Source organism: Dreissena polymorpha, chromosome 1 (assembly GCF_020536995.1).
Source record: "Dreissena polymorpha isolate Duluth1 chromosome 1, UMN_Dpol_1.0, whole genome shotgun sequence".
In the NCBI taxonomy this organism is placed as follows: Eukaryota; Metazoa; Mollusca; class Bivalvia; order Myida; family Dreissenidae; genus Dreissena; species Dreissena polymorpha.
Window position 1 is genome coordinate 209,426,674 of NC_068355.1, and position 16,223 is coordinate 209,442,896.

Below are 16,223 nucleotides of genomic sequence, written 5' to 3' on the forward strand. Positions count from 1 at the left end.
AGTCATCCTGGTTTATGACACAAAGGTTGCACTATATCAAACCATTCAGAACAGTAGTATTATGTTATAACGTATTGGGTTGTTGGTTACATGGTTAACACGTACTACAGTATTTTTAAAATGGTATCAACGCCATTGATAAGAAATGAAGCATTAGGAAGACTAGCAAGCACTGATTATCAAAGTATAAAAATGAAGTGTTTTGAAACATTACACGTGTTAATATTTGCGTACACAACCGGATTTATAAGCGGGATATTGTGAGTAAAACGCCGAAATATATTGCTGACATAATTATTTTGTTTACCAAATATCTCCGCTCAATATTTACGCCATTGCTTTCGGATTGGCCAAACGCGTCCAATTGTGTCGTATCATATGATCAATTGTTCGAGTTATCTTCTTTGTGTGGGAAAACTATTTTTTTCCTGTTTACGTGTTATTTGGTGTTTGATCTCAACAAAATCTTCCGGTCTTTACATCCATGTCAGTTGTATTTGAATGAATTTTCTTCCTGTCCAATTATGTCGTATCATATGATCAATTGTTCAAGTTTTCTTCTTTGTCAGGGAAAACTATTTTTCCTGTTTACGTGTTATTTGGTGTTTAATCTCAATATAATAATACGGTCTTTACATCAATGTCAGTTGAATTTGAATGAATTTTCTTCCTGTCTTTTTTAGTTTCGGGTTTGAATTATAAAATTGGAAAACCAATCAAGCACACGCGAGTAAGTTGTACTTCCGGAAGTAGTGTGATTTTGCTTTAAATGTAAAAAATTGCTTCATAAGCTCACCTGAAAATACGTCATGATGTTATAAGTCAGTCGTAATTGTATGTAGTGAGTTGAACCATTCAACTCGGTTAAAACCACAGCGGTGTTTTAAAACAGTATTTCAATATGTAATTTTCATTTTTGCAGATGAAATAAGCCAGGAAATGTAATGTTCAAATTATACATTATATAAATGTTTTTTATACATAATGACTATTTTACCGTCTTTGTTCAACTTTAATATAAAGTGTAATTGATTCAAACGGAACACTTCACCCAATCAACGAAACTGTACGTAATCCAACTCGGCTTTCGGCTTTTCACGTCCCAACGTCCCGACGTTTGTGAGTCTAGAAATTTAGTTAGGTAGGAGCGATGTGACACACTCTGGGTTTTCGTGACATTGCCGGGTTTTATACCTCCCCTTTGGTATTAATAATTGATTTTACAATTTAAGACGAACGTTCAACGTTTAGGTACGGAATGAACGAGCAAACCAGTCTGTACAATGCCTATTAAACAGACGGGCCGAATGTTGAAAATGCGGCATGCTAGCCTCCTGGTCTCTTATCATGCTTAAAGAATAAGCGAGACCACTGTGCAGGAGAGTGCCCATATTTTAGCTTGATTGCTCCGCAAATAGCACTGACAATGTTATCGGGTGTCAACATCCGGTTTTGTAAAACTTAATAACGGCTTTAATACAATCTATTTTTTTGTATTTCTCAACCCGACTGGTTGTTCACGGACAACTTAATTGAAAAAAATCAGTTGCCCGGACAAGCAAATGTACGACTCGGGCAACTCGGACATTTGATTTCGCCACCCCTGCAGGGGGGTATAATGTGTGGTGTGGTAATTTATTAGATGTTTAAAAAAAATTGTTTTTTTTTTTGGGGGGGGGGGCAGTAGGGGGGGTGGGGGTGAGAGGGGGGTATAAAGTGGGGTGTGGTAATTTATTACATGTTTAAAAAAAAATAATTGGGGGGGGGGGTGAGAGGGGGGTATAATGTGGGGTGTGGTAATTAATTAGATGTTTAAAAAAATTATATAATTTTTTTTTGGGGGGGTAGGGGGGGGGGTGAGAGCGGGGTATAATGTGTGGTGTGGTAATTTATTAGATGTTTAAAAAAAAATATTTTTTTTTTTTAGGGGGGTGGGGGAGTAGGGGGGGGTAGGGGGGAGTGAGAGGGGGGTATAATGTGGGGTGTGGTAATTTATTAGATGTTTAAAAAAAAAATTGACGGGGTGGGGTGGGGGGTGAGAGGGGGGTATAATGTGGGGTGTGGTAATTTATTAGATGATGTTTTAAAAAAAAAGGGGGGGGGTGAGTTGGGGGAGGGGAAACATAGGTTGGGGTGATGTTGGTAGACAAGTATGCAAAATATTAAAGCAATATGTCAAGGGACAATGAAAAAAATAACAAATGATCCCACACTGACATGAACAAATATCCGCTATTTATTAAACATGAAATTTAAGCTTATTGCATTTGTTTCCCCTGTATATAAGAAAGATATAATAGTGTATTACCTTCCCTGTCCTGCTTATATTTATATTAATCAACAAAATTAAACATTAACACAATATTTAATATACAAAATATACAAAAAAAAATCTCATATTCTGATATTTTTTTTTTACTGATCCACTTTATTTTACTCAAATGAGGATGTTTCATTGGACTGATAATAATAAATTTAGGATTACAGACCAGTTGCTTCAGTTATATTGTTCAGAGTTCGCCCTGTTGGCCGCGTATGCGTTCTTAAGTTATCATCCAAAAACCATTTTACTATTTCGGGTCACCGTTACCTTGACCTTTGACCTAGTGACCTCAAAATCAATAGGGATCATTTGCGAGTCATGATCAATGTACCTATGAAGTTTCATGATCCTAGGCCCAAGCATTCTTGAGTTATCATCCGGAAACCACCTGGTGGACCGACCGACAGACCAACCGACCAACAGACCGACATGTGCAAAGCAATATACCCCCTCTTCTTCGAAGGGGGGCATAATAAAATTATTATATAAATGCAGTTGTGTGTTCCATTCTTAAGTTCAAAATGAAAACCAAACCTGAACCTTTTAAATAATAAAAGAAATACCTGAGATTTACAAATCCTTTCTTAAACACAACCAAAAACATTTAATCCTTTTTCACAAAGGTTGTTCCTGGCCTTTGTGATTTTACTTCTTCAACAGAATTGACCTCACCACAGACCAAAATTATAAATAGAATTAATTAAAAAATGTACACACAAATTAACAAGTTCTATATGAGTCAAAATGTTCAAATTTAATTTCACACTATTATTCTCACATTTAATTACTTGTTTTTCATCTGTTAACAATAATTTCACTTCTGTAAGAAAGCCATAAGTTAAACAAAAATAATTACCTATAGCAAAATTATGATCTATTTATGAGTAAAATCCTAGCATGCATAATGAATGCCAGTTATGTTTCTGAGAATTTAAAGCTTGCGAACTAATAAACAGTTAAACCTATCCCATCTTCTTTTACCCACACAAAATAGGTCCAACTGTATCCTTGTGACACCATGTACGAATGTAAATGAACCTTATCATGCTTAAAAAGTGCCTTTCCAATTTATGATTTGCATGTTACCAATGACAAGGTTTGTTTTGCCTTAAGGCCAGTAGTAATTGTGTTATAAAATGATGTCAGTGTTTATCAATTGAATAATTTATTATTTTGATTTGAATAACAAATGAATAATTTAATGACCTACACAATATAATTCACCATTCATACATTACTACCTTTTGTCAAACAAATACACAAATAAAACAAGTACTGCTACCGGTGTCCAGTCGTTACACCCCCTGGACGTTACACCCCTGGTCTTTACACCCTCTAAGCCTGGACGTTACACCTCCCAAGATATTGATTAGAATAGAAAGGTGTAATCAACTTATGAACCACTAATTGGATTTGTCATGTAAGATGACACTGATGAGATTAATGGTTGCTCAAATTATTTAATTGAGCAGCCATCATCTAAAACACCAGAATGACTGTAATAATACGCATCTAAATCATAAATACTTTTTTTCAAGAATATACAGACAGAAAAAACTTAAAGAAATAAAATAATGATAAATAAAATAAATATTTAGGATAAACAAAACACAATCTTAATTCATATACATTTATTTTTATTTCACCATAATGTAATAATATGCATCTTAATCATTTTTTTTTTCTAGAATAAACAGACAGAAAAAACTTTAAAAACAAAATAAAAATAATGATAAATACAATAATTATTTAGAATAAACAAAACACAATCTTTATTTGCTACCATACCAATACAATTAATTTAGTGATTGATAAGGGCTTATTTGGAGCAGATTTATTTTACATCAATGAAAAAGCCAGAGGAATATTTGTATGTGTTCTGATTTATTTTCTTCAAACAAAGTACGGGCATAATATAATTAAGTATTTATAGCAAAATATTTGATAAATATTTAATAACAAAGTAGAATATAAGCATGGTATAATTAATTTATCATCATGCTTAGCAACAAAACTATAATATGTAAGTACCTATCTGAAGGGTACATTGAACACTTTATCCCCAAAGTTGAAAAAAATGCTGAAATAGACAGTTATAGGATATTATTAAAAAAGTTACCCTCAACTGGGCTCGAACCACTGACCCCCTAGAGTAAAAGTCGAACGCTCTGTGCTCAAACAATGACGGATGTATATTATACTTAATATAAGCAATCCTCATAGTATCACAAAATATAACAACAACAACAGAACCCTCCAAATTATGCAATCATTTTGCTATATAATTTTTACGTTTTTGAATCGTCAAAAGATTCATATTTTAATGGATATTTTAGAGCATGGTTAATTTTCAGTATAACTATTTCCTCACAAATATCATAACTATAACGAAAATTTGAGAATCTGAAACAATATTTTTATCCCCACGCTTTTCGGAGAAAAAGTGGGGATTATGTGGTTATCTCCACGGTCTGTCTGTCCGTCCGTCTGTCCTGGCCACCATCCCCTTCTACACTATAAGCACTAGAACCTTGAAACTTACACACATGGTAGCTATGAGCATATGCGCGACCGTGCACTATTTGGAATTTTGATCTGACCCCTGGGTCAAAAGTTATGGGGGTTGGGGTGGGGCCTGGTCAGAGATTTTCACTCTTTTTTTTTAGGTTATTTTACATTAACTTCTTCATTTTTACACCGATTTACTTCAAATTGATACTGAACATCTCTTATGACACTACGGTCAATCTCAACTATGCATGGAATCATTACCAACCCTGGGGAACCCATGGGTCAAACATGTGGCGTGGGGATACGCGTCAGCCTCTGCCACGCCATTTCTAGTTTAATTTTGTCAACACGTTTATAGGCCCTCTTTAAGAAACGTTAATTTAAAGTTTGTTTAGTAAAATAAGGCAACAAGGCGGTAACAAACTGAGTTATTATGGTTTCAAGAGAATCATGAGGATCCTGCTTGTTTAGCGGATGGTCTGGGCCTTCAAACAGTAAGAGGGGGAGATCTGTAGCAAAATAAGGTGAGTCTGACTTTTAACAGCTTGCTGTTGGGCTAGCTCTTTGCGGTTACAGTGTCTGTTTACCACTCTGGAGGTCTGAGTTCAATCCCCTGTTGAAGCTCAGGATTGTTCACAATAATGGCAACAAGTCAATAACAAACTGAGTAATGGTTTCAAGAAGAGCCATGAGGATCCCGCTTGTGTAGCGGATGGCTCTTGTGTAGCGGATAGTCTAGGCCTTTGAACATTAAGCGGGGGAGGAGTGTAGTAAAATAAGGTCTCTCCCAACAGCCTTGCTGTTTGGCTAGTTCTTTTGATACGTGGTAAAGGTGTCTAACTACCACTCTGCAGGTCGCCTTTGCAGTCCCCCATAGGAAATCAAAAAGGCATTATCAACAAAATGATTAATATCCTTTAAATATATAATTTATTATGTTCTATGATTTCATTATGGCAACGAAAACTTCTTACTTCCCATGATCACTACAAACTAAATTTGAACATGATACATTCCGAAATATCCATTGACTGATTGAGCTTAACTAATACAAAGAAAGATTTACTTTGTTTTAGGTTCAATAAGCAACAATACCAAAAAGTTTCGAAATATATTAATACATGTTCATCCATACCGTTGCTTTATAACGCACCTTGATGTGACGCATAGATGCCTGTAATTTCCAATTAATCTATTTGATTATCGATTATATCATGCATGCCTGGTAACATGTAAACAATCAAAGGGCAATCACTCTATTCGTTTGTGTATTTTAAGGCTACATCTTACCATAATAAACGTTCCGAAAATGCGTCAGTCACACTCGCAATGTATTCACATTCACAAGTTGACTTGCTGATTTATCTTCGATTATTTGGCCTCTTAATAAAAAAAGGAGATATCACTTTGACATTGCCACTAATATTGATCTGCTTATAAAACAAATATACGATTTGAAGACATTATATATACAGTAATACAAGTTCCCAAAGATATGAGCAGAAGACAAGTCGACGAGGCGCTTGGCCTAGTATCACGAACGTTCTCAGGTTTTAAACTTAACTCAGCAGATGAGATTTGAGTTTCCACTCAGCTGAGAATTGAGATTGACGTGGAGCTCACGAACGACCTCAAAACTCATCTCAGTTGAGTTCGACTCAACTTGCCGTCCCGACTCAAATATTTATGTGTTAAAGATGTAAGCGACGTTCTTCAAAAAGAGATTTATTTATAACATTTTTACGGGAAACTGTCAGTTTTCTATTCGTCTGCGACGATGCCCAGATCTGATAATTTTACGGAGTTCGAGAGGCTCTGTCTCTTTGAGCAAATTATCAACAATTACGATGATCTATACGGGCAACTTAAAGCCTCAAATGGAAAAGAAATGCGAGGCGAAATATGGAAGTCAATATTGGCAGACTTGCGAAGGTAATTAACCAATCCGTGTGCATATTCCTATGAATTTATTCAATACATTTCTGGTCATAATACACTAAATAGTTTTCCTATATAATTTAATGTAAAAGCGACAACTTTGAGTGAAAATAAATGCAACATTTTGCACGTAGAGACCCCCATAACCATACCTTTTCTTAAAGGCCATTCTAAGCGGAATCGATTTATGCAATAAAAAAGATATGTCATGTACAATGCAAGAAAGAACTTGACACAAATCAAAATCGACTGTTTTTGCAACTTTTTTTTCGGCCGTTTCTTAGTGGAATGTATCCTTTTCTATTGCAATGGTTTACTATAATCTTCAAGTGTATCATATTTCAGGGATTCAGTAGTGAACACCTATTCATGCCCTACCATTATCTCCGCAAGATAACACCAGAATAATGGTAAAAAGTGTAAAACATGCCTTTCTGTCAACTATGATATTTTCTTAGAGAGTACAGCCCTACATGAAGCGACAGGGGTTTTTTTTGGCCCGATTTTATAGCCGAAATTCGGCTATGTTCCCAATGCCAAAAAGTATACTTTTTTCCCAAAATGTGGCCAAAAATTCCCAATTTAAAAAAAAAAAAAAATTTTTTTTTTTTTTTTTTTTTAGAAAGAAGTGTCTTATGCGTATTTTATCTCAATTTTAATTCAATTACATCTAACAAAGTATTATATGATTTTGTTCTTTTAATTTGAATGATTATAAAGAGTTATGTAAAATTTACTATTTCCCTAATCAGTGGACTTTTTTGGTGGAAAAAAAAGGCTAATGAATTTATTTTCCCAATTTCATGAAAATGCCGATAAAATTCCCAATTCCAAAGCCATGGGCTATCTTCCCAAAAAGTGGGAAAAAAACCCTGAGCGATCATTTAGTGTATTGTAACCTATAAGACAACGTTTACTGTTAACATCACGGAAAATAAGCACTTCTCGATACTTATAAACCTATTTTCTATGTACATGCCAATTTTCAGACCGACCTTTCACGTAGAAATGCTTGAAAATGCATTTTATTATAACGCCTGATAAGCCATGTGGCTTTCGCGTTCGGAGCTTTGATTTATAACGGGCGTTCAGGCGTAAAACCCTAAATAATTACAATCGGTAAAAATACTGGAATATTGTTACAAGCTATGTAGAAAAAGAAGTAAACAACTATTAAAACGTGTTCATGAGCTCTTTCAGCACAAATTGTTGCGATTTGATATGCTCAAGACGAGTTTTTGTACGTTTTTTTTTCTTATTTTCCTCTGAAAACGTATTTTTTCTTAAAAACTCACGATGCTCCGTAAATTCGTGAAACAAACGCATTTATTCCGTGAAATTTGCCAAAACGCGTCATATCCCACTAAAAAAATGATGATTTTCTGTAAATACAGCTCCTTTGTGACTAGGCCTGGTTTTGCGTTTAGGTCATAATACACTAAATAGTTTTCCTATATAATTCAATGTAAAAGCGACAACTTTGAGCAAAAATAAATGCAACATTTTGCACATAGAGACCCCCATAACCATACCTTTTCTTAAAGGCCATTCTAAGCAGAATCGATTTATGCAATAAAAAAGATATGTCATGTACAATGCAAGAAAGAACTTGACACAAATCAAAATCGACTGTTTTTGCAACTTTTTTTTTCGGCCGTTTCTTAGTGGAATGTAACCTTTTCTAGTGCAATGGTTTACTATAGTCTTCAAGTGTATCATATTTCAGGGATTCAGTAGTGAACACCTATTCATGCCCTACCATTATCTCCGCAAGATAACACCAGAATAATGGTAAAAAGTGTAAAACATGCCTTCCTGTCAACTATGATATTTTCTTAGAGAGTACAGCCCTACATGAAGCGATCATTTAGGAAGCGATCATTTAGTGTATTGTAACCTTCTGTGGTTTATTACTATTATTATTTAAGTTAATACTTGTAGGTAAATATAGTATATTGAATGAATAACTCATTGCAAAGAATAACAATAAAAATAAGCAATACAGATTTCAGTTTGAACCTGTGCATTGCCTATTGTTTTTGAAGGCATGACATCCTTTTTGCCTCCAATCAAAACTTATTTGAAATTAACAGTTGAAAAAGCATTAAATAATAACATTGTTTTCATTTTTGAAACATTAGAGATCAGTAACATTCATATTTGGTGTGCATGTGTATATGGACAAGGCCTTTCCATACCCACAAAATTGTTTACCCCGGTGACCTTGACGTTTAATTAAGGGTCCACGTTTAGGTTTCGAAATCTGCATTTACTTTTCGAAAAATGCTCATAACTTCAAAGCATTTATAGGGGGCATATGTCATCCTATAATGGTGACAGCTCTTGTTCTACCAAATTTAATTGGTAACTAACATAATTCACTTGCTTCAATTTTTAGCACAGGTAAGCTTCAAGGGGACCGGACGGTCGAAGAAGTTATGAAGATGTTCGCAAACACAAAAACAAGAGGTACACAATTGTATAGTGAATAGTTTTTTTACACAATTTACCAGGTTTCAACAAAATTATTTCCAAAGCTCTAGTCTGTTTTAGGCTAGTTGGCTTGCAAAATAACTATCCATAAGCATTTTCAACAAGCACATTTATTGGTAAATGCATAAAGCACATTAAACGCTATTTACTATTCAGAACTTTGATGTTTTTTTGTTCTTTGATAGCATAACCATATATTTACATTAATATATGTATATATGTATCTTGGTGGCTCTGCTTAAGAGTAACGAGCCTAAAACCATGTACATGTTGTGTAATGTGTATCTGTTACTTTATTATACGAAAAAAAGTATATAATTAAATAATATCATTGCTGACCAGGCACATTTTTATGCCCCCGGTATGGGTGGCATATAGCAGTTGAACTGTCCGTCAGTCAGTCAATCAGTCTGTCCGAAAACTTTAACGTTGCACATAACTTTTGCAATATTGAAGATAGCAACTTGATATTTGGCGTGCATGTGTATCTCATAAAGCTGCATATTTTGAGAAGTGAAAGGTCAATGTTATCCTTCAAGGTCAAAAGTCAAAAAATACAATCCAAGGGAAGTACTAAGCTTTCAAAGGGAGATAATTTATAAACCTGCCAAATGATTATTGAAAAAAAACTGTAAATGCATTATTTATTATTATGAGCTAAATGTGATTTATTTTCTAAATAAATAATTATTATTAAACTGATTATTTATCCACAGACGCCCTTTGTTTATAAATTTAATTTCACAAAATTGTTTTGTCTCTAAAGATTGTTACCGGTAAATGAAATTGGTTAGAACTTTTTTTAATCCTTTTTTTAATAATGAACATGAAATGCTTTTGTCTTGTAATATAGAGCCATCAATCATTGTTCAATCCGGTTTCAGTATGGGACAAATTTAAAAACAGTCAGAAAACTGGTGGTGGGCCAGCAAAACCATTCAAACCGTCTGAGGAATTGACAGACCACAATTGGATGGAATAATTGGAGGAATTGAAACCTCAGGTATAACCACATATCATTGTTATGTTCGGTTTGTTCTTTCTGGAGGACCAGATGTTAGTGCACCCTTATTAATGATTGGGTGTTTTGAAGATAATATTTATTATAATTTATTAGGAATCAATACAGGTTATTCTTGTAATATAATTTCCCCATGTCTATGGATTTCATTCAAAATTAAACACATACAAATTGCTGAAAACATCTGTAAAACATTATATGAAATAATGTGAGTTTTGGTTGATGATTGAATAATGAGGAGATAAATACATACACACATTAAGATGGCAATTGCTATAAACAATAATATATGTATTCCTACTTACATTATATACATTTGTTGATGGGATTGAATATTTGTTTATTTAATTTTATTTATATTGAAGCAGATTCATCATCATTGGTGCCAAAAGCAGTGGCTTCATTGCATGAAGACACTCAAAGTTCTCATGGCACTCCAGTGGGTGAATATGAAGGTACAAATGAAAACAAATTGATTAGATTTTGCAATTTTTAGGTCCACTGGCCAAAGGCCAGCGGGGCTTATGTCATTGTCCTGTGTCTGTCGTGCGTGCTTCCGTGCGTGCGTTAACTTTTCCTTTAAACATCTTCTTCTCCTAAACTACCTTTTTAAAATTTATTAAAATTATACCCCAGGGATCAAATTTGACCCTGCCCTGGGGGTCACAAAATTGACAAATTTCTTATATTAGGCCTATTTTGTGAAAACTTTCAAAATCTCTGGTCCATAACCATTGGGCCTAGGGCTACCGACTTTGGTATGTAGTGGCATCTTATAGTCCTCTACCAAGTTTGTTCAAATTATGACCCTGGGGTCAAGTTTGACCCTGCCCCGGGGGTCACAAAATTGAACGTATGCTTATATAAGGCCTTTTTGTGAAAATTTTAAAAATCTTTTTGACCATAACCCTCCGGCCTAGGGCTATCAAATTTGGTATTTAGTGACATCTAATAGTCCTCTACCAAATTTTATCAAATTTTATCCCAAATTTACCATGCAGAAGTAGCAAAAAAACATAATCACCAATTATATAATTTTTCATTTCAGTCGAGATGAAAAGTTCCATTTTGAATCATGCTGTAAGGCCTGTATTAGGTATTCAATGAATAAAATAAAAACTTAAAAGTTTGAAATGTTTTTTCGCTTAGCTAAAGGCAAAATTGATAACAACAAGTGGGTGTCTGTAATATTATTACACTGATGTGTGTAATAATTTTAATGGTTTCAGACAAAAAAACCTGGGTAGAACCAGTACTTATTATGAATGTATATTAATTGAATATAACAATAAATTAAGTAATTTTCCTGAGTAGGGTTAGTAAAAGCAACAGTACCAGTACTTACAAAGTATACATACTAATTTAACAACATATTTACAACATAATTAAGTCATGTTCCTGGGTAGAACCAGTACTTTACACAGAAATACATGAGTACAACAAGAACATAATCAAGTTTCCTGGGTACGGTTAGAAGAACCAATAGAACCAGTACTTACAAAGTATACATATTAATTTAACAACATATTTACAACATAATAAAGTCATGTTCCTGGGTAGAACCAGTACTTGACACAGAAATACATGAGTATAACGAGAACATAATCAAGTTTCCTGGGTATGGTTAGAAGAACCAATAGTACCAGTACTTACAAAGTATACATATTAATTTTAGCATTCAAAATTTGAAATAACACAACAACGAAATTGTTATTCAGCTCCCCCGATATCGACATCTTCTGTTGTGCAGTCAAAGGCAGCACCATTATCTGCTGATGTGTGCTCTAAAATGAAGGAAAAGAACAAAAGTAAATTAGATATTTTTTATCTAATTTTCTTAAATTTAATGTACCTCATAAGTAATATAATGATATATTGTGCGTTTGTTTAGTTTTTAGCTCCACTGAGCACAATGTGCTCATTGTGAGCTATTGTGATCGCCTTTTGTCCGTACAGCGTAGTCCGTCGTTAACATGTACCTTCTTTACACACTATAAGTCACATTAGGGGGCGAGCAGTTTTCCTTATATGGCTATAGTAAAACCTTGTTAACACCCTTAAAGTCACATTTTTCGTCCAATGCTCATGAAACTTTGTCAGAATATTTGAGCTAATGATATCTGGGATAAGTTCGAAAAAAACACTATAGAATTCACATTTATTATCCAATCTTTATGAAACTTGGTCAGAACATTTGACCCAATGAAATCTTGGCAATAATTAAAACTGAGTCTTATGAGCTCAAAAACTATGTCACTAGGTCAAAGGTAAAAAAAATCAAATCAGCGCAGAAGGGAGCATTGTGTTTCTTACAAACACATCTCTTGTTTGGTCCAATATTCATGACTCAGCTTGCTTTTTTTTCAGAATGGTCTAGCTCACTAGATACACACCAACATAATTTTATGATTCTTTAGCAATACAAACTATGCTTTATGTATGCTCAATTGAATGGTTAATGTTTTAAACAAAAAAACATAGGAATTCACTTTAATTACTAATGATTTTTAATGCATTAATTACATTTCAGTATCAAAGAGAGCAAGGGAAGCTGTGGAGGAAGACCTCTACAGTCTGGAAAAAAAACGTCTTTTGCTGGAAATTGTTCTGCTAGAGCAAAAAATTGCTCATGACAAAGAATTGCACGAGCTGCGAAAAGATATGATTTCAAAAGATCACTTGATTCATTTTGAACTTTAATGAATATATAGATAAAACATATAACATCACAACAGTAATTCTGTAAGACGCAATAAAATAGATATTGTGCATAATTAAGATTTTTAAGTTATGAATAATTCATCAGATGCAATTCATTGTCATGAGCAATCATCTGTTCAAGCAGAACAATTTCCAACAAAATATTTTCTTCAAGATTTTAAAAGATTTATTTATATTAAAACATTATTAAGGCACGATTGGTCATTGTTGGCTCGGGTAATACTTAATTCGAAATTGTGCCCCGGGTATATTTAAATGTACCCCAGGTATGGAAAATTAATTAAACCTATCGGGGAATTCTAAGGCTAAATTGCTCCTTATCGGCTTCTTTTTCTTCAAATTAATAATGTTCATATCTATGTCAATATTTTTTTGAAATTGTCTCTATATTATCGAAACTCATACTCAAAACAGCATGTTCAGGCAGGTTTTGTTCAAAGAGAATTTTGTTTCGTATTGCTTAGCGCTTTTTTTGACACTTGATTAAGGGTGGGAATAAAAACCGAGTAGTTTTAATTGGCCAAGTATTTTGTAGTATATTTTTAGTACCTGGGGTACATTTAAATATACTTACAGAGTACCCTTGTTTCATTTAAGTAGTACCCAAGACGACAATGACCAATCAAACAATCAACCATATTTGTTGATCGCTGAATACTTAAATACGCAATCAAGCATTATTAAGTATTGCTAATTTCGTGTACATAAAAAAACAACAACATTGGATTGTTTATTTAGATTGTTAATTTATGAGTTAAGTGTTAAAGTTAGCTGTATTGTTAAGTTTATTGTAACTTAAAAAAAAGTTTGTTTTATAAATGCTCATTTGTTTAATTACTGATTAAAATAAAACAAAAAAAAACGTCAATTCAAATATATGATTTTGATTCCAATTTGGATTTCTTGAATCATTTGTTTAAATTTTCTATGTGTATGTTTTACATCAGCGGGTGGTGGACGGACAGACGGACTGACATGTGCAAAACAATATACCCCCTTTTCTTCGAAGGGGGGCATAAAAATGGATTTGTTATTTAAATTGTTGATTTGTTTATTTTTAAATTGTTAGGTGAAGGGTAAAGTTTGTAAATTAGCTGTGTTGTATAATACATTCAAAGTAACACGTGATTGATATATGATCATAATTTGTTGTTGTTAATAATGATAACTTATTCAAAAAAAACATCACTAATATCTATTCACATTCCATTTGGATTACTTTACTCGTTTGTAATAGTGTTCTCGTGTTTATGGTTTTATTCATGGGTGTTGATGGTGATTTTTGTATTATACAGTGGTATGTATAGCTGAATAGATTATCTTAACCCATTTATGCCTTGTGGACTTCTCCCATCCTTCTAAAATGGATCAATTTATTTCCAAAAAGATACACATGCATGCAAATACCAAGTTGCTATCTTTAATATTGCAAAAGTTATGGCCAATGTTAAAGTTTTCGGACAGACGCACAGACTGACGGACAGTTCAACTGCTATATGCCACCCTACCGGGGGCATAAAAATTACATTTCAACCTCGCTCTGTGAAAAGGGGGTTTAATGCACCTGCATTAATGGAAGAATGTGATCAATTATAAATGAGACGCGCTTTGAGAAAAAGGGGTTAAATGCAAATGCTTCAAGTGTCGTCCAATATTAGCCTGTGCAATGTACATGGGTTGTTCACTCTAATGTGTATATTGATATTCACTCTTATGTTCATATTGAAATTATTTGGTCAATAATTTAATTTGTTTTCCCGTACCTTTTTTAAAATATGTTAGTGATTCAATATCCCTGTATCGCTGAAAGTAGCTCAGGCACCTAGTCCCCCGAGATATAACTCATATTAGCTGCTCTGTGGCAGGGGTATCATCGGACGCCACCCGACTCATTGTCGCTAGGTTCGGCTAATATCAGCTTCTCCTCCCATTTAAAGTTTAAAAATCCGTGTGTCACTTGTGTTCGGAGGCACAGCACTTTAAATGAACACACATTTTAAAGACTTGTTTTGTCTTTATCAGGTGTAAATGTACACACATTTTTAAGACTTGTTTTGTCTTTATCAGGTGTAAATGAACACACATTTTTAAGACTTGTTATGTCTTTATCAGATGTAAATGTACACACATTTTATAGACTTGTTTTGTCTTTATCAGATGTAAATGGACAGACATTTTTAGCTCCACTGGCCAAAGGCCAGCGGGGCTTATGTCATGGTCCTGTGTCCGTCGTGTGTGCGTCCATGCGTGCGTCCGTGCATGCTTGCGTTAACTTTTTCTTTAAACATCTTCTTCTCCTAAACTACTGGTCCAATTGTGATGAAATTTCTCAGGAATGTTCATGTGGTGAACCTCTTTCAAATTTGTTCAAATTATGCCCCTGGGGTCAAATTTGACACTGCCCCAGAGGGTCAAAAAATTGAAAATTTGCTTATATAAGGCCTATTTTGTGCAAACTTTAAAAATCTTCTTGTCCATAACCATTGGGCCTAGGGCTACCAAATTTAGTATGTAGTGACATCTTATAGTCCCCTACCAAGTTTGTTCAAATTATGCCCCTGGGGTCAAATTTGACCCTGCCCCGGGGGGTCAAAAAATTGAAAATTTGCTTATATAAGGCCTATTTTGTGCAAACTTTAAAAATCTTCTTGTCCATAACCATTGGGCCTAGGGCTACCAAATTTGCTATGTAGTGACATCTAATAGTCCTCTACCAAGTTTGTTCAAATTATGCCCCTGGGGTCAAATTTGACCCTGCCCCGGGGGGTCAAAAAATTGAAAATTTGCTTATATAAGGCCTATTTTGTGCAAACTTTAAAAATCTTCTTGTCCATAACCATTGGGCGTAGGGCTACCAAATTTAGTATGTAGTGACATCTTATAGTCCTCTACCAAGTTTGTTCAAATTATGCCCCTGGGGTCAAATTTGACCCTGCCCCTGGGGGTTAAAAATTTGAAAATTTGCTTATATAAGGCCTATTTTGTGCAAACTTTAAAAATCTTCTTGTCCATAACCATTGGGCCTAGGGCTACCAAAATTTAGTATGTAGTGACATCTTATAGTCCCCTACCAAGTTTGTTCAAATTATGCCCCTGGGGTCAAATTTGACCCTGCCCCGGGGGGTTAAAAAATTGAAAATTTGCTTATATAAGGCCTATTTTGTGCAAACTTTAAAAATCTTCTTGTCCATAACCATTGGGCCTAGGGCTACCAAA

General features: G+C 34.2%; 1 long non-coding RNA gene across 10 annotated transcripts in view; it reads left to right on the forward strand.

Moving 5' to 3' along the window:
* The first annotated feature begins 6,175 nt into the window (after window positions 1-6,175).
* The window catches only part of LOC127864825 (uncharacterized), a 38,037-nt gene continuing 27,989 nt past the window's right edge, over window positions 6,176-16,223 (forward strand). For 2 of the 10 annotated variants that reach the window (XR_008042296.1, XR_008042298.1), the window contains exons 1-3: window positions 6,177-6,766; window positions 9,171-9,241; window positions 10,150-10,268. This is a non-coding gene — a long non-coding RNA (uncharacterized LOC127864825). Of the gene's footprint in view, window positions 6,767-9,170; window positions 9,242-10,149; window positions 10,269-10,651; window positions 10,742-11,334; window positions 11,383-12,004; window positions 12,095-12,816; window positions 15,077-16,223 lie in introns of those variants that run through there. The other 8 variants (XR_008042300.1, XR_008042301.1, XR_008042303.1 and 5 more) reach the window with 7 other exon arrangements.